Source organism: Dendropsophus ebraccatus, unplaced genomic scaffold, assembly GCF_027789765.1.
Source record: "Dendropsophus ebraccatus isolate aDenEbr1 unplaced genomic scaffold, aDenEbr1.pat pat_scaffold_923_ctg1, whole genome shotgun sequence".
Classification (NCBI taxonomy): Eukaryota; Metazoa; Chordata; class Amphibia; order Anura; family Hylidae; genus Dendropsophus; species Dendropsophus ebraccatus.
Genome location: NW_027210523.1, coordinates 11,651 through 31,713, shown reverse-complemented (window position 1 = coordinate 31,713; position 20,063 = coordinate 11,651).

Below are 20,063 nucleotides of genomic sequence, written 5' to 3'. Positions count from 1 at the left end.
AACCACCCCAGATTACCCGTAACCACCCCAGGTTGCTTGTAACCACCCTAGATTGTCTGTAACCACAGGAGGATTGTCCGTATCCACCCCCAGGTTACCGTAACCACCCCAGGTGCCCGTAACCACCCCAGGTTGCCCGAAGCACAGCAGGTTGCCCGTGACCACCGCATGTTGACCGTATCCACCCCAGATTACCCGTAACACCCCAGGTTGCCCGTAACACCCTCCAGATACCCGTAACCACCCCAGACTGTCCGTAAACACCCCACATTACCTGTAATCTCATTTTTTTATTTTATTTAGTAACTCGCTATTCTTATAAACTATTACTAGCTGCGGTTTGCTCCAGCAAATTGGCACTCCTTCCCTTCTGAGCCCCTCTGTGTGCCCCTACAGTGGTTAATGCCCACATATGGGGTACCGTTGTACTCAGGAGAACCTGCATTACAGATTTGCGGTACATTTTTTCTCCTGTTCTTGTGAAATTTAGAAATTTCAAACTAAACCAACATATTATTGGAAAAATTTGAGTTTTTCATTTTTACTGGCCAATTTTGAATAGCTTCCTCTAATACCTGTGGGTCAAAATGATCACCACACCCCAAAATAAAATTCTTTGAGGTGTTTACTTTCCAAAATGTGGTGAATTTTGGCGAGATTTTACTCTGCTGGCACTACAGGGGCTCTGCAAACGCACCTGCTGCCAGATACTTCTCAGCAAAATCTGCATTGAAAAAGCTAATTGGCGCTCCCTCCTTCTGAGCCCCGCTGTGTGCCCATGAAGTGGTTTATGCCCACATGTGAGGTACCTTTTTACTCAGCAGAACCTGCGTTAACAAAATTTGTGGTACTTTTTTTCTCTTGTCCTCGTGAAATTAAGAAATTTCAAACTAAACAACATATATAGAAAAATTTGAGTTTTTCATTTTACTGTCTAATTTTGAATACTTTCCTCTAATACCTTTTTACTCAGGAGAACCTGCGTTTTAAATTTTGTGGTACTTTTTTTTTTCTTGTTCCTGTGAAATTTAGACATTTCAAACTAAACAAACTACAATATTATCGGAAAAATGTGAGTTTTTCATTTTTACTGTCTAAAGGCTATGTTCACACTGCGTATGTTTTCGGCCGTAGTGCAAAACGCAAATATACGCACATAGTTTGAGTTGATGGGTTTGCTTGAAAGTATACGATATACGCCCGCACAATGTACACTACGTATGAGCTTACGGCCGGAGCGTATACGGCGCCGTGAAAAAAAATGAAAAGACCATTGTTTGAGACGGAAAGTTCCAACTCACGGCCGTAGATTTCCAGCGGTCCAGTACGGAGTACTTATTTCAGCAAAATTGAACTGATTTTTGATCAAAAGGTTCGGTAGTTTTATTGGGCTGGGCGAGATTTCCAAGTAAATGACCTGTTTCAGATCGCTTCGAAACAAGCTAGGGAAGCATAACTGTACTACGAGCGTATGTTCGCGGTTCGTACGCATCCGGCGCATGTCGATTTTTCCCACGCCCATAGTCTCAGCCGCACATGGACAGCGGCGTACGAAATGCGGCCGTACTCATACGCAGTGTGAACATAGCCTTAATTTGAATACTTTCACTAATATCTGGGGGTTCAAAATGCTACCCACACCCCAAAATGAATTTTTTGTTGGGTGCACTTTCCAAAATGGGGTGACTTATAGCGAGATTTTACTCCGCTGGCACCACAGGGGCTCTGCAACGCACCTGCTGCTCAGATACCTTCAGCAAAATCTGCATTGAAAAAGCTAATGGCGCTCCTTTCCTTCTGAGACCCGCTGTGTGCCCATGCAGTGGTTTATGCCCACATGTGAGGTACTTTTTACTCAGGAGAAACCTGCGTTACAAATTTGTGTATTTTTTTTCTCTTTTTCCTCGTGAAAATTAAGAAATTTCAAACTAACCAAACATTATTTAATAAAATTTGAGTTTTTCATTTTACTGTCTAATTTTGAATACTTTCCTCATATTTGTGGGGGTCAAAATTCTCATCCTACCCAAGATGAATTCTTTGAGGGGTGTGCTCTTTCCAAAATGGGGTTACTTATGTTTTTTTTTTTTCTCTGCTGACACTACAGGGGCTCTGAAAACGCAACTGGCTTTAGAAAACTTCTTCAGCAAATCTGCATGGAAAAGCTAAATGGCGCTCTTCCCTTCTGAGCCCCGCTGTGTGCCCAAAAAGTGGTTTACGCCCACATATGGGGAACCGTTGTACTCAAGAGAACCTGCGTTAAAAATTTTGGGGTGCTTTTTCTCTCATGTTCCTTTTGAAATGAGAAACTTTAATCTAAACGTATATTATTTGTAAAATTTTAATTTTCCATTTTTTTTATGGCCTAATGGTGAATACTTTCCTCCAGCCCCTGTAGGGTTAAATGCTCATTATTCCCCAAGATTAGTTCTTTAAGGTGGTTGTAGTTCCAAAATTGGGTCACCTATGGGGGTTTCCAGTATACAAGCCTCCTAATTAACTTAAAAAAAAAATGGTCCTAAAAAAAATTGTTTTGGAATTTCACGAAAATGTGGTAATTGCTGATAATTTCTAAGCCTTGTAACACCCTAAAAAGTAAAATTATGTTTATGAAATGAAGCCAGAATAAACAGGACATATTGGTAATGTGACTCTTAGTAACTAATTATGTGATACAGACTTTCTTTTTAGAAGCAGAGAATTTCATATTTCAATAAATGCAATTTTATTTTTTTTTCATGATATTTTGATGTTTTTGAAAAAAAAACACACAAAGTAGTGACCAACTTTTGCCACTATTATAAAGTGCCATAGTGACGAAAAAACAAATCTTATATCGCTAGCATACGTTAAAGCATCACTGAGCTATAAGCGCATAAAGTGAGACAGGTCAGACTTTGAAAAATGAGCCTGGTCATAAGGCCCAAATAGGCTTAGTCTTGAAGGGGTAATAGGGGTATCCTGCGTAGGGACTAGGGACCTAAACGTGTGTGGATATTCAAGTTTTGGTATATTTGTTTTACTGTGGTTAAGCCACCCACAATCCAGTTACAAAACTAATGTTAGGTATACAAAGTTTATAGACTGTAAGGTCATATCCAGATATCTACTGGGAAGAGATGGAATTAGTTGCTGGGATGTTCCATATTTTTAAGTGGCTTTGGCAGTGAGTAAGTAGGGATAATCTATCCCTCTTGGTAGCCTCGCAGCCCACAGAACCTACGACGGTTATTAACATTGCATACAAAGTTTTCTATATTCACCCATCCTTGGAGTTTAGAGATATCCTGATGCCACCACCTATAAGCTGTTCTAAAAAGACTGCGTTAATAGTACTTCAGGCTTCCCGTAGCTGCCCTAGATATACTGTACCTATCCTGGTAAATAGTCCTTGCAGGCAAAAGGAGACTCATACTTCTAGACAAAAAACTGTATTTTCAGGTTTTGTCTGACATTAAATACTGAACCACATTGTTAAAACATCTTCCACACTCCCCTTAAAGAGGTCATGGAAAAAGGAAACATGTTACATTTCCTTGCTCCCAACATGTATGGCGGATGTATTGTATCACTGGGGCAAGTACTATGGTGCATCCACTGCATGAAGGTGAAACATTGTCTGCATGCAGAGGCCAATGGTCATACAATATTTCTACAACATCTTGTGGCTATTGGCCACCATGTATGGGATTTGCCTAATGTGGTAGCTGCAAAATTGTACTACTCCACTAACACAGCCTGTCCTCTTTAAGTGGAAGAAAGTTATAGGGCTGTGCATGGAGGAGAAAGGGAGCAGCTTCAGAGTGAAGAAAGGAAATGATTTTTGTCCCTCCTCAAACAATCCCCTCAATAAAGTTTTTTTTACCCAATAATCTATTTTTCACAAAAATTTGAAATTGTGTATATTTATTTATACCGTTTTTTTTTTTTTTAATAGCTCTATAAGCACTGGATTTCTTGGTAAACTAATAATGAACATGGGTTACACACAACAGCTAGAAAAATTCATACTTAGCCTTGCTGCAGAGGCTGCAGGGGACATGTCAGTAATACTTTATAATTCTTTAGTATACTTTACTTGTCCCGCTCCCCTGCGCTGTCAGTTCCTGGACCACCCACTCGCATGTTGTGTTTTCATAACATGCAATGATGTCCCGTTTCCATAAGAAATGACTGGTTAGCATAGAGTCTATGCTGAGCAGACATTTGCAGCGGGAGCATTACGTCACCTGAAGTTTCAAAAGTTGACAACGGCACAGAGTGGTTGGCCTTGGAACCAGTTGCGTAGGGGGAGCAGGAAAGTAAGTATACAGTACATTACTGACAAGTGCTCTGCAGCCCCGGCAGCATGCAAAGTATGAATTTTTCCCAGACAACCCTCTTTAATATTTACTACTTTTAGATAAGCTATTTCCACTATTATTTAAAAAAAAAAAACTGCAGCCCCGGCAGCATGGTTAAGTATGATTTTTCCCTCGACAATCCCTTTAATACAACTAAACTATCAAAATGGGTACACATATAGCAATACGCTTTGCAAAGGGCTTCTTTAATAGTGGATATCATAATATTCAGTTCAGGTTAAGCAGTTCCTAAGCTTAAACTTTAAGAAAACAGACACAAAACAAAGTAATTAACTGAAAATAAACATGGAACGTCGGTGAAACAAGTGTAATGAGTTTGTGCTGCTTGACCAGATGTAGGAGTAGCTCACTTGAATGCTTGATTAGAACAATTAATTTATGGACCAAATGAAAAAATACTAAGAACGAGAGTAATCATCTTCTTCAAGTGGTGATTAGCTAAGAATCACTAAGTCACCATTAAGCTTTTTCTAATGTAAGACACAAGGAGTTACATTTGTGGTATAGTTCAATATTCTTCTGTGATGAGTGAGAAAGAGAATTTAAAAGAAACTGAAGTCAGGCTAAAGTTTTGTGGGCTAGATGCATAGTCATGCATTTCTTTAAATATAAATATCTGTGGTCACCACTGTTAGGACTCGTTTTCGGCTCCTGGCACCGCCGATGCATGCAGTCAAAGCATACAATACCGCTCAGGCCGGTTGCTAGGGCGCGACGACGGCACTCATAGCAGCTGGACTGCTTCTTGTGTTTTTTACCTACTCGGCTCTGCCTATTCTGTATTGTAGCAGAGGCCAGGTTCCACTGCCCTGGCTGAGCAGCATAGGTGTTGTGTGGTTAGCTGATTGTGATTGACAGCTGACACTACCAATCAGCTGTCAGTAATCTTGAGTCTGGAACCTATAAGTATCCTCCACAGTTCTTACTATGCTTCGCCTGTGAAAGTCCCGGCTTGCCTGGTGTTACTGATCTAGCATCCCTGCATTATATCCTGGTTACCTGACTTCAGCTTTGACTACTTGACTATTCTTTTGGACACGATTTGGTACTTGGTTGCTCGGCTGGTTTGACTCGGACTTCTGACTTCCCTTTATTTGTTGTGTATTGTCTTGTGTTGTTTTGTGTTTCACTGTAGTTAGATCAGGGACTGCGTCCAGTTGTCCGTTGCTATATTAGAGCATCTGAGGCAAGCAGGTAGGGGCAGTGGGGCGGGTGCTAGCTTCAGGGTTCACCTGTCCTTGTGTCTCTCTGTCCTGATCCTAACAACCCACCATGCATAAACTCTTCATTTTTGACTTTTAGAGAGTTATGTGTGTCAGACTTCAAATGATCACTAGGAGAGTGGGCTGAATTCTTAAAAGGTTGTACACCTTATAGTAACATTTCTCAGTGTACAGTATTAGTAAGTGTTCTCACAGCCCTTACTGACAGCAGCTCCCTGTGTACCCCACAGAGCTATGACTTAGAGAGTTTACAACCATAAAGTCTTTCAGCAGCACAAGTATACAATGAAATGCGGGGGCACTCCTCACCAAACCGGACCAGGCTGGCATCAGGTATCCAAATATAGTCCTTGTAGTGTTTATTACACACCAGTGCGACATTTCTGCATGGTAGCCTTTTTCAAGCAGTGAACCAGGAAGCTGCTGTCAGTAAGGGCTGTGAGTACACTACGAATACTTGTACACTGAGGCAATGTTATTGTAAAGTAGCAACCCCTTTAACTCCCAGCTCTCATTGCCTGTGACGGTCTCATCAACCCCACACTGGGATTCTCGGTCCAAATTATTATTATTATTATATTATTATTATTATTATTATTATTATGAATAAAAGTCTTTCCATGCTTTTAAATGTATCTTCTCTATTGATAATTATTGTTGGCAGCGCCAGTATTAATCTCCATTTCTTTCCTCCTCAAGCTTTACAGAGCTGGCCCCATTCTGGAAAGCACCCCACTTGTGGTTATTGTGGCATAATTAATAAAGTTTTACTGTCCTATTATAGAACAACACCTTGGACAAAGATTAGACTATTTAGTACCAAAGAAAATGGATCCATGCAGAACAATTTACTGTATATTTCCTTAAGCCAGTTCTGTGATCACAATTTTATGGATTTTATTTTAGGTTTCCGTCTTCAGCAGATCTTGTAAAGTTAGTAAAAGATGAACGTTTAGTAAATGCCTTCCAGTAAAATAAAGCAAGCCAAATAAATTCCAATCATGTGCTTGCAATATAAGAATCACTTCTAACTGTAATTGTGCATTTTCACTCATATACATAACTATTTGAGATCTTCCCAGCTGTATCGTCTGTTTATATTTGCCTATTGCATGTTGTTTCATGATTATTTATTTATTTTATGTTAGAAAGTTAAGATTTGACAATTTTATGTAAAGCTTAACTCCTAATGGGAAAGTGGCCACCTAGATTTTGTTTTATGATTAGAGCCTGATACTGAAAACATGTCCTAATCTGTTTCTATTTCTGACTGCATTTTTTTATTGAATTTTTTGCGCATTGTTATAGGAACTGCCCTTCTTGCCTGAGCTGATTTTAACGTCATTTAGTGAAATGATTACAGCAAGACTCATGAACATAGACGACAATAGCAGAGTCTGTCCCCTTAAGATAAATGTAAACATTACTGAGCATACTCTGTAATCTTTGAGGTATGTTCACACTGTGACAAGAACGGTCATTGTTGCCAATTAAAACAACGTCTGTTCTTGTCTTAAAAAATGAACATCGTTGAAGCCAATTGAAACAATGGCTGTTGTTTACACAGTGTATTGAACAACAGCCGTTTCCAAACAGCGGCAAAAATTATTGACAGCCACACAGCGTATGGAGATCAATGGTTAAATTATTTCCAGAAACAACCAAAGGGCGGCTGGATTATAATGATTTGAAAATAATGTTCATCTGGCAATCATGCAGTATCGGTCGCATACACATGTAAAACAATGGCTGTTGTTGACACTGTAAACAACTGCTGTGTCAACCAACGGCCATTATTGTGAGTGTGAACATAGCCTAAAGAGGTAACTACACAGGGAGTGCTGTTGTCTTCTCTATCTATTGGTGTCATATGATGCTGTAATGATGTACAGATCAGTTTAAAATCAGCATCCTCTTATCACCACAATAAGAACAAAGTCTCAGCTTAGTTTTAGCCCCAAGTGATGACATTAAATGTGTAAAATGTTAGGGTTATTTTACTAATACTGATAAAAAAATAGAAAATGAGAAAAAGTAACCAAAAATCTGTAAAAATATTTTAAACATAAAAACCACTATTAAACAATGGGTCTTTTTTAATGACACATTCACTTCAGCACTATAAATGATCAACACAGTTGTCCACAGCAGGGGATTTCATAGAGACTAAAACGTGATAATTAACATTTAAACTTCTTCACATAAAGCTTCTTCACATAAGTATTTAGTATCTTTCCTGCCACTTTTGCGTACAGTTTTTTTGCTTAATTGCAAATTCAAGCATGCCCCCCTTTTTTTTTGGGGGGGGGGGGGGCGCTACCAAATTTAGTAAAAGGCAGAGCAATAGAGGGTGGTTGTATCACTTTTGTACAATTCATTACAAAAACATATTGTTTGTAATCAATATTATTATTTTAATTTTCAAGGAAGTGTAAAGAACCAGTAATTCTATTATATGTGTCTTGGGATTTTCAGGCTTATAGCAATGCATTGCTGACCAGTTGGGTGCTTACAGTGGATTTAAAGACTGCAAGAATAAATAGATCACACAATAGTTAAGGAATAAATATAGTGACTTAACGGAAAAGAAAACATACAAAACTACAAGAAATAAACAGGAACAAAGCAAAGTTAAATAAGAATATGGGAATGGCCCTGCTGGCTGTTCTCTAATACTTAGAAATGAGCAGTAACCTCAGGTCCAAACACTTAGGTTAGGGCACTATTACAAGGAGCGATAAACGGCCAATGGTAAAGTATTAAAGGGGTTGTCCAGCTAAAGTCTTTTTCTTTCAAATCAACTGATACCACAAAGTATAATTTACTTCTATTAAAATCTCAAGTCTTCCCATACTTATTAGCTGCTGTATGTACTACAGGAAATGTTGTTTTATTTTCAGTATGACACAGTTCTCTCTGCTGACAATCTTTCTGGCCAAGACAGGAGTTCTGCCTCGGTTATATATGAATCCCCATAGAAAACCTCTACTGCTCTGGACAGTTCCGGTCTTGGCCAGAGATGTCAGCAGAGAGCACTGTGTAAGACTGAAATAAAACATTCCTGCATGACATACAGCAGATAATAAGTATTGGAAGACTTGAGATTTTTTAATAGGCCTTCAGGAGGCCGGACGAACCGCTCCATTCATCCCTCAAAGCCGGACCCCTATGCTGTGTCATCAGCTGTTCAGCCCGCAATTGTCTGAGCATAACTGTGCTCAGCCAATCACAGCTGAGCAGCTGATGACGCGGCATAGGGGGGCCGGCATGAGGGACGGAGGAGCATTTCGTCCGGCCTCCCGAAGACTGAGTCATTGCTCAAAGATGGCGGGCTGGGGGTTGACACGAATGCGGTAAGTATAATGCACCAACACTTCCGGTGAGTGTGGGTGGGGGGGACACGGGGATAGGGGGCCATTCACATACATAACACACTTACAAAGTTGTATAACTTTGTAATGTGTGTATTTGTGAATAAATGGTTAGCGCCACACTACCCCTTTAAATGCTCACATTAGGAGCCTGACACACTTTTTTGTGCACTTTATTTGAAATAGATTCTTAATAAGATCAAGTTTTAAATTCTCATATTTTGCTTTGAAAATCGGGTGCTGGACTGTGAACATTTATTTGAACTTGTGCTAAAGCTGTAACCACGCCTTTAAATAGGGTTTCGAGTGGCCAAACTACTGGACTTCAAAGAAAATGTGTCCTTATTTGATTTAAATACCAACTATAAGTATTTAAATGGACACTGTTATTAAAAACTACTTTCTTTCATTGTGTCACTTCTCTGCTTTTTACTGCCTGTTCTCAAGGATATCTGTCTTTAGTAACAGCGGATCAGGGCACATTACAGAGAGTGGGGGCAGGGTTTATGATATGCTAGATGAGAAGAGAGGGAGAAAGGGTGTGCACCTGTAAGCTGAGCAGTTTGTCTGCTAGAGATAATCCACAGTCTCCTGGAAGGTAATAAGGTTTCCTTCTCATCTCTCATCTTCATAAAGTTGCTTGCTGCAATACCAACTATGTTTTTGTTATTGTTTTTTTTTATAGACAAAAAAAAGTACTTTTTTAGTTCTTCTAAGGGGCATCACTAAAAGGACCCAAGCAGTCACTTAAAGCAACTCGCGTACCCACATCTGACCCCCCAAACTACTTGTACCTTTTAATCTTGAAGCGCTCTGTCTAACGGCAGGGGCTTACATTTGTGAATGCATTAGGCTGGCACCACCTCTCTGTCCTTCCTCCCCACCCTCCTCATCATTAGGAATGATCCAGGAACATTTACTTCTGTCTGAGCTTGCACAGGTGTTTTAACGATCCAGACCATGTTCATTATACACACAGGTGGGGAATAGGAAGCAATATGCCTGGAGCATTCCTAATGATGAGGAGGGTGGGACGAAGGATGGAGAGGTGGTGCAAGCCTAATGCATATACAAATGTAAGCCCCAGCCGTTAGACACAGTGATGCAGGATTAAAAGCTTATTTTTATGACAATAACTGCATAAACTGCCGAATGGACCCCAGGACAGATCTTGATTAAAAGCAGCTATCCAAAGGTACATGTGGTTTGGGGGGTCAGATTGTGGTACAGAGTCGCTTTAGCCCTCAAAAGACCCCTGAATGCCACAACCTGTGAATAATCATAAGATACCAATGGACTAGAGTAAGAGTAGAGATAAGCGAACTGGTTCGCCAGTATGGGATCGGTTCAGATTTTCCCAAAAAATCCGAGTCTGATCGGATTCGGATTTGTGGGATCCGCTCCGATTTTTTTTTTCTGCTTTCTAAAATGGCAGCCGCCATTCTAGAAAGCAGGAAGTGTTCAGAGCGGGAAAAGTGCTTTTCCATGATGCCCGGAACACATCCAATCAGCAGGGATCTTGTTCTAGCCCACCCCCTTGTGTGACGTCGGTACGCACCACGCAGTGTGTAGCGGGTAGGGGAGAGGAGGGGGAGAGAGAAGAGAGAGAAGCCTGTGGGGTTGAGGTGACTACAGAGATGAGAGGAGAGATATGTGGGAGAAAGAAGGAGGCGAGGAGCAACTACAGACTACTGAGAAGATATTGTGAAAGGAGAGGAGAATCTCTAGTGATGAGAGAGAAATATAGAAGAGGGGTGAAAGATAGATAGATTAGGCATAGGAAAGCAAAGGGTGCATGGAACAAAAAGTGCTGTAAGATTATACAAGTCCTATGCTTCTCATGTGTGTAATATCACATCCTCCTATCCTGAGAGACACAAATACCTGGTTCAGGTGTATAGCATTGTATCTTAAAAAAAAGTGCTATATACCCAATTTCTATACTTGGACTCTTCTGATTGAAAGTGTGTAGATCACATCCGTCTTATCCTGAGAGACTAAAATACCTGGTTCAGGTGTATAGCATTATATCTTAAAAAAATGCTATATATATATATATATATATATATATATATAGAACAATTCTATAGTTGCCCTATATATATATATTATATATATATATATATATACATACACACAAGTCCTATATATTACAGAAAATACTGTTCTCATCTACGAAGTGTAGAAATCATAATTTGAATATAAAGTCCATGTCACAGCGGCAGCAGGAAACCTCACAAAGCGTTTCAGGCAGAGGGCATGGCAGAGAGTCTGGCTCAAGGGGCAGAAGAGGAATTATCCCAGGAAGAGGGCCCAGTGGCAGGCCTGAGTTTCCTTTGTCATATCAGGGTCGTGTCCACATGTCTAATTCAAAGTCCTGGAGTGGCTGGCTCACACTTCGACATCCTCAAGGATGAGTAGTGAGACAGCCAGCCAGGTATCTCTGGGTACCTCGGACAAGACCGTGACTTGGCACGGTCACGCAGCATTCCCCCACGTCTCCATCTGATCTCCTCAGCAACATCCTGCTAACTTTTGAACCACCGCCTGCAAGGGAACTGTTGGCATCTATGAGCAGCGAACTGCTCTTTGAGATGATGAGCACATGGAGGAAGAGTCATGGGACAATCAAGTGCAGGGCATAGCTGTGTCAGAGGCGATATCAGAGCAGGCCATGTTAGGCCTGGCAGGAGAGCAGTAGGCAGTAGACGAGAGAGGGACTGGGCGGAGCCTGATGAGGATGATAGCATCATTCTGGAACAGGATTCGTCAACCATGAATCTGTCCGCCAGCAGGCCGCCACAAACTAAAAAAACAGACGGCAGCAGTAGTCAACTAACAAGTCGGAAGCGTAGCCGGGACAAGCAGATGACCACTGGGGAATCCTCCTCCACTGCAGTCTAGTATTGTCAGCCCCCGCCCATCCTCGCAGCCTGACAGTACTCTACACCTCGCCTGTGTGGCAGTTTTTAAAAAGTGCCTGGAGGATACCTATGTGGTCATCTATCGCCTGTGTGACAGGCCGCATTAAACCTTTAAGGACAGAGCCAATTTCGATTTTTGCGTTTTAGTTTTTTTCCTCCTTGTGCTTAAAAGGCCATAGCACTTGCATTTTTCCACCTAGAACCCACATGAGCCCTTATTTTTTTGCGTCACTAATTGTACTTTGCAATGACAGGCTGAATTTTTGCATAAAGTACACTGCGAACCAGAAAAAAATTCAAAGTGTGGTGAAATGAAAAAAAAAAGCATTTGTTTATTTGGGGGAAATGTGTTTTTACGCCATTCGCCCTGGGTAAACTGACTTGTTATATATGTTCCTCAAGTCGTTACGAATTAAAACGATATGTAACATGTATAACTTATATTGTATCTGATGGCCTGTAAAAATTAAACCATTGTCAACAAATATACGTCACTTAAAATCGCTCCATTCCCAGGCTTATAGCGCTTTTATCCTTTGGTCTATGGGGCTGTGTGAGGTGTCATTTTTTGCGCCATGATGTGTTCTTTCTATCGGTACCTTGATTGCGCATATATAACTTTTTGATCGCTTTTTATTACAATTTTTCTGGATTTGATGCGACCAAAAATGCGCAATTTTTGCACTTTGGGATTTTTTTGCGCTGACGCCGTTTTACCGTGTGAGATCAGGAAGTGATTAATTAATAGTTTTGGGCGATTACGCACGCGGCGATAGCAAACATGTTTGTTATTTATTTATTTATTTATTTATTTATTTACTTTTATTATAACCTGGAAAAAGGGGGGTGATTCAGACTTTTATTAGGGGAGGGGGCTTTTTACTATTAACAACACTTTTTTTTTTACTTTAACACTTATACTAGAAGCCCCCCTGGGGGACTTCTAGTATAAGTGCTTTGATCTCTCATAGAGATCTCTGCAGCATAGATATGCGCAGAGGATCCATGAGATCGGCACTCGTTGCTTTCGGGCTGCTGCAGCGGAAGTAAACGAGTGCCGAGCCGGGGACGGCGCCATCTTGGAGCGGTCCCGGGCCGGCTTCAGAAACGGAGATCGCTCCTCCGGGATAACATCCCGGAGGAGCGATCTCCTCCACTAGACACCAGGGAACGGCGGAATCGGTAATCGGATGCAGCTGTCATGTTTGACAGCTGCATTGATTACTGTATTAGCGGGCACAGCAATCGGACCGTGCCCGCTAATACCTACGGTCCCAGGCTACACGCGGCACCCGGGGACCGCCGCGGTTCAGAGCGGGGTCGTCGCTCCCTTACCGGCATCAGGGCGTAAATTAGGGGTTAAGGGGTTAAAAGAGCAAGAGTTGCATCCTGGCACCAGCGACATGGCTGCCCATATGAAGCGCCACCCACCTTACCGCCTGGGAGAAACGGGGTGACAGTGGGTCACAGCAGGCCCAGGCGAGCATGGTCACAGCAGCAGGAAGCAGCAGTAGTCAGGGGGGGGACTTTCAGAGAGTCAGACCTCCTCTGTGGAAGGGAGTGTGGCTTCACTCCCTCTTTGCTCGTGGGCCCTGTTTTGCTAGCAGTAGGCAGCCTGGCAATCATGGAGTCCCTATACTGGTGGCAGACATATGCACCCAGAAATCCCTTAGCAGTCAGCTGAGAACGCCCACTGGCCAAGTTGCTGGTGCTCCAGGCTCTGCCGTTTAAAGTTGTCGACACTACTTTTCCAACACAGCTATCCCGGCCATGTACAGCTATCTTCGCGAAAAGTTGCTGACTCGCTGAGCCATTCAGTTAGCAGATGTACATTTAACCACAGACATCTGGAGCTGTAATTACGGGCAAGGGCAGTATACTGTATATCCATACTGCTCAGGGGGTAAATGTAATATGGCCGGCGGACCCCCAGCACTTGGCCAGGGAAGGGCGATGACACCACCCTCCCATTGTCACAGCAGGGTTCCTGTGTCGCGGTCCTCCTCCACCTCCTCCAGTAGGTCCAAAACCTCCTCAACCGCCAGTGTTCCTCCCTTGTACCGCTTGGGTGTAGCAGGAGGTGTCACGCTGTGCTGCACCTGGCCTGCCTGTGGGTGAAGGAGACACACGGGGAAGAGCTGCACTGCCTGCTCGAGACTGAAATCCTCTCGTGGCTGACTCCACGCCATCTTAAAGTTGGACGGTGGTGAGTGACAACGGGATCAACATTCTCTCCGCGCTGCATCGAAGAGGTATGAGGCACGCCCCGTGTATGGCACATGTTTTAAACCTAATAGTTACACACTTCTAAAGTCTTCATCCCATTACAGACTGTGCTGTCAATGGCTCGAAAGCTGTGTAACCATTTTAGCCGTTCAAGTCGCTCTCACCACATCCTGCTCGACCTGCAACGGAGAAATAGTCTTCCCAAACCATCGTCTCATTTGCGATGTAGCAACGCGGTGGAAACTCCACCCTCCACGTGCGACGGCTCTATGAGCAGAGGAAGGCCTTAACTGATTCCTCTGATGCAGGCGGACATGGCGACTTCCCTGGGCCTTAACTGGCATCAATGTTGACTACTGCTGTGCCTGCCCTTGCTCCGTTGGCTACTGCTGGGCCTTGACTGGCATCTAGGTTGACTACTGCTGTGCTGCCCTTGCCTCAGTGTGGCTATGTGCCTCCTGCATGCTGGCCTCCATGTGGGCTACTGCTGCTCTGCCTGGCCTCCATTTTGGGCTACTGCTGATTACCTGGCCTCCTGTTGGCTACTGCTGATCCTGCCTGCCCTCCATGTGACTACTGTTGCTCCTGCCTGGCCTCAATGTTGGCTACTGCTGATCCTGCCTGCCTCCAATGACTACTGCTGCTCCTGCCTGCCTCCATGTTGGCCTACTGCTGCTCCTGCCTTCCTCCATGTTGGCTACTGCTGATCTGCCTGCCCTCCATGTTGGCTACTGCTGCTCCTGCCTTCCCTCCATGTGCTCCTGCTGCTCCTGCCTGGCCTCCATGTTGGCTACTGCTGCTCCTGCCTGGCTTCAAGTGGCTACTGCTGCTCCGCCTGGCTTCCATGTTGACTACTGCTGCTCCTGTACTGGCCTCAAATGACTATTGCTGGACCTCCACTGGCCTCCAATGACTACTGCTGCTCTTCACTGCAATTGTGACCTTTCCTGCATAGACCCTGTAATGGTGAATTTCCTGCATAGAACCCTATAACGTGAATATAAAGTCTAAAAAAAAAAAAAAAATTGACTTGAGATATCGAAAAGATAATGATGTACTGACATATAGAGCCCTAAATTCAACCAAATACATACCCCTATATCATATAGATGCTTTAAACTATAAAATCTGAAGAAATCCTAAATTCGGTTCGGACAGAAACCTTCCGAAAAAATCTGGAAGTCCAGTCGGACCGAACTTTTGAAAGTTCCACTCATCTCTAGTAGAGGCACACACCTTCTTACCAACTAGGTGCCACGGTCAATGCTGACCATGTTATTCAGAGGGTTAAAGCAGCTGTGACATTACCTCTGTGTGATGTGGGTTTTCTTGAGGTCACAAAAATACAATGTCATTGCAATCATAGAGAAAAATATTCTTTATTTTCTTAGGGTTTTTGCACACAGAGTAATTGTCAACAGAATCTGCTGCTCGTGTCTGCGTGCTCCCACTACCTCTCAGCCGGCTTCATAGACTCCATTTTTTATGGTAAGACGCATTCCGCTGTCTGTCCAAAGAATTGACATGCATCTCTTGGGGTGGACAACGGAATCCGCCCAAGCATAGAATGGAGCTTATGTGCAGACGAAACTTCAAGTAGGAGCGCGCGGGAAGAGAGCGGCGGATTCTGCAGTTTTCAGCGAGAATACTATGTGTGTATATAAAAAATGTAAGAATAGATAACACAGAAATACACAAAACAAATCTGTGCAGCTATATACATATAGTATCGGCTCTTCTGTGTCAGTGTAGCACCTGATAGTATTAGGTCCTCTTGTTTATCCTTCATAATAATATAAGATCCTTCTGTGAAGCTCCATAAAGTTTTAGCCCTCCGCCCGTACCCCCTCCCATTATTAGTATTAGAACATCTGTGTAGCCTCCATATAGTATTAGACCCCTCTGTGCAGCTCCCATAAAGTATTAGGCCCCCCTGTTTTGCTCTCATATCGATTAACAACTCTGTGGTGCTCAAATATAATATTAGGCCCTCTGTGTAGTTTACATATATATTCGATCCCTCTGTGCAGCTTCCATGCCCCCAGCATATTGTCAGAATTACTACACAATTGCATGTGCTTCTTACAGGAAACTATCAGCAGGTTAGATGAATGTTACCTGCAGAAATGTCCCTACTGCACGGAGATGCTGAGGAGAAGTATGTGGCTTACCTTCCTCCTCAGCGCAGTTTCGGTGCAGTTAGTCGTTTGCTCCACGTCTGGTGAGACCGCTAGTAGCACTGTCTGCTGCCATAGCTCTGCCCCAGCTGGGCTGCTTCTTCTAATGATAATGAATGGAGCTAGCTAGAGATGAGCAAAACGGGTTCGGTTTGAGTCCATCGAATCCGAACGTTCTTCATTTGATTAGCGGTGGCTGCTGAACTTGGATAAAGCCTAAGGTTGTCTGGAAAACATGGATACAGTCAATGACTATATCCATGTTTCCACATAGCTTAGGGGCTTTATCCAAGTTTAGCAGCCACCACTACTCAAATACCGAAAGTTGGGTTCAGATGGACCGAGCATGCCGAGGTTCGCTCATCTCTAGAGCTAGCTGACCGGCACTATGGGGGTTGGCAGTGCTCCTAATGGTGCCCCAATGGCTGCTAATGGTCTCACAAGACCGTTGAACAAAAGACTAACTGGACCAGAATGGGCAGAGGAGGAAGGTAAGACACATACCTTCCTCCTTGGCGTCTCTTGTGCAGTAAGATTTCTCTAACCTCTGATAGTTCCCCTTTAACCCCTTAATGACGCATGACGGGTATTCCAGCCATGCGCCCATTAAGGGTGATCAGAGAGGGCTCCCGGCATGAGCCCCCTCTGCAGCCCGCTGTCCCCGGTTGCTATGTGCCAGGGACCGCGCGCATTAGCCACTGCGTCCGGCTAATTAACTATTCAAATGCAGCTGTCAAAGCTGACAGCTGCATTTGAATAGATCTGTGCCCCCTGTGCCTGTTATCTAGTGGGGGGACCCCCCCCCCCCCGCGCGCGATGCGATCGCGGAGGGAGATCGTTTGTACTGAGCTGGTCGGGGCTCGGCAATCCATGTAGCGGTCTGCAGCAGACCAGTATAATAGAGCAATGATCTGATGGATCATTGCTCTATATATACATAGCATTGATCTCAATGGAGATCAGTGCTCTGTATATAGAAGTCTACCAGGGGGCTTCTAATACTGTATGTGAAAGTGTTTTTATTAATAAATAACCCCCTCCCTAATAAATGTTTAAATCACCCCCCTTTTCCCATTTTATAAATAAAAATAGATAATTAATTAAAAAATAAACACTTTTTTATCGCCGCGTGCGTAATCGCCGCGAACTATTAAATTATCACATTTCTGATCTCGCATGGTAAACAGCGTAAGTACAAAAACTCGCCAAAGTGAAAAATTGCACATTTTTATTTACATCAAATCCAGGAAAAATGTAATAAAAAGTCGCATATAAGCAATTAAGGTACGAAAGAAAGAAAAAACCATGGCGAAAAAAAAAGACTCCACACACAGCCCCATAGACCAAACAATAAAGCGTTATAAGGATGGGAATAGAGCAATTTTCACACATTTAGTTTTTTTTAAGTTTAAATTTTTTAAAAGCCATCAAATAATATAAAAGTCATGCATGTTACATATTGTTGTAATTGTACTGACTTGAAGAACATAGATAACATGTCAGCTTTACCATAGGAAGATGGCGTGAACAAGAAACCCTTGAAATAAAGGAATTGCAACCCTTTTTCCAATTTCACTGCACATATAATTTTTTCTTTTTTTTCAGAATATGTTATAGAAAAATTATGTCTGGGCTTATGTGGGTCTGTATGGGAAAATATGCTAGGCACTATGAATTTTAAACATGAGGAGGAAAAAAACGAAAGTCCTTAAAGGGTTAAGGCTATGTCCCACCAAGTATTTTGGTCAGTATTTTGCAACCAAACCAGTGGATGGATGAAACACAGAAAGGCTATGTTGCACACTGCTGAAATTGAGTGGATGGACTGCCATTTAATGGCAATAATTGCTGTATTTAAAAAAAAATGGCCATTAGTTTGAAACAACAGAAGTTATTTGCCATTAACCCCTTAACGGTAATACACAGCAGACCATCGTAGCTTGTCAGCACGGGGGGTGGATTACACACCCCGTGCTGACGATCGCTGTAATTGGATGATTATTCAAATCAGCAACTACAGCGATTTTCCGGTTCCGTGACAGCACCAATCACTATCATTGATCACTATTCACGTCACATTGTTCCCCATTTGTGCCCATCACCCGGGGGTCCATATGCTCACTGCACTCTTGTATAGTCTTTGAGGGTCGCATGGTTGCTCCATGGACTCTGTTATATGTTTTGGGGGTGTAGGTTCTTGAGGGTGGTGAAGTGTATGGGTGGCCAGTGATGGGGTAAGTGTTGGGGGTGGGGTTACCGTACGGTAGTCTGTAGATGGGGGTTTGTACAGAATACAACTGTACTGGTGCCTTGAAATCCATGGACAGCAAATCCAGCCAAATCAGCATCAAAAGCCAAATGGCACTCCTTCCCTTTAGAGGCCCGTTTGCAGCCGCATGGCACTTATCGTCCACATGTGGGGTATTTTCGTATCGCGACAGAACTGCTATACACGTTTGTGTTTTTTTACTCTTTTTAAAAAACCCTTGTGAAAATGGAAAAGTCACGGCTAGGCAATGTTTAAGTGTACAAATTTTTATTTTTACACAACATCATGATCTAGTCTTGACATTTCTCATTGCACAAGGGTTAAAGAGAAGAAAAAGAACAAAACATGTAGAGAAATACCCCATATGTGGACTTAAGGCCCTTGCGGGTGCAAAGTTCAGCCTCCAATGGGAAGGAGCGCCATTTAGCTTTTTGGGGCTGTATTTGGGTATAGATAGATTTCGAGGGCCATGTTACATTTAAAAACTCCCTGTTGTTGCCAAAGCAATGAAACCCCCACAAGGGACCCCATTATGGAAACTACACCCCTCATGGAATGAAACAAGGGTGTAGTGAGCATATGGACCCCACTGGTGACGGGCACAAATGTGGAACAATGTGGAGCGAAAATGAAATATACCTTTTTTACACTATAATGTTTGTTTAGCCTGGAATTTTTCATTTTCACAAGGGTAAAAGAGAAAAAACACACACAAAATGTGTAGAGCAGTTTCCTCGAGTCCAAAATACCCTACATGTGGACATAAAGGCCATGTGGGCGCAGGGCAAGCCTCCAAAGGGAAGGAGCGCCAATGGCTTTGGAAGCTGGATTTCACTGGAATGGATTTCATGGGCCATGTCGCATTTACAGAGCCGTCGTGCTGCCAAAACACTGGAACCCCACAAGTAACCCCATTTGGAAACTACACCCTCAAGGAACCTAACAAGGGGTGCAATGAGGATATGGACCCCTTGATAAGAGGAACATTTGTTCCATAAAGTGAAAAAATGAAATTTTTCACTTTCACGTCACATGGTTCCACATTTGTGCCATCACCAGTGGGTCCATATGCTCACTGCACCCTTGCTTTAGATTCCTGAGGGGTGTAGTTCCAGAAATCGGGTCACTTGTGGGGGTTTCTAGTGTTTTGGCAGCACAAGTGCTCTGTAAAGGCGACATGGCCAGGAAAGCCAGGCCAGTGAAATCCAGCTTCCAAAAGCCAATTGGCGGCTCCTTCCCTCTGGAGGCTCGTCCTGCATCCGCTTAGCACTTATGTCCAATTGGGGGGTATTTCCGTACTCGGGAGAAACTGTGATACACGTTTTTTTTTTTTGTTTTTTTTCCTTGTATCCCTTTGTGAAAATGAAAATTTAAGCAAGAACAACGTTTCAGTGTAAAAAAAAATTATTATTTTTTCACGCCACATGTCTGAAAATCTGTGAAAACCTGGGGGTCATAATGCTCACCGCACCCCTTGTTACATTCCTTGAGGGGTGTAGTTTCCAGCAC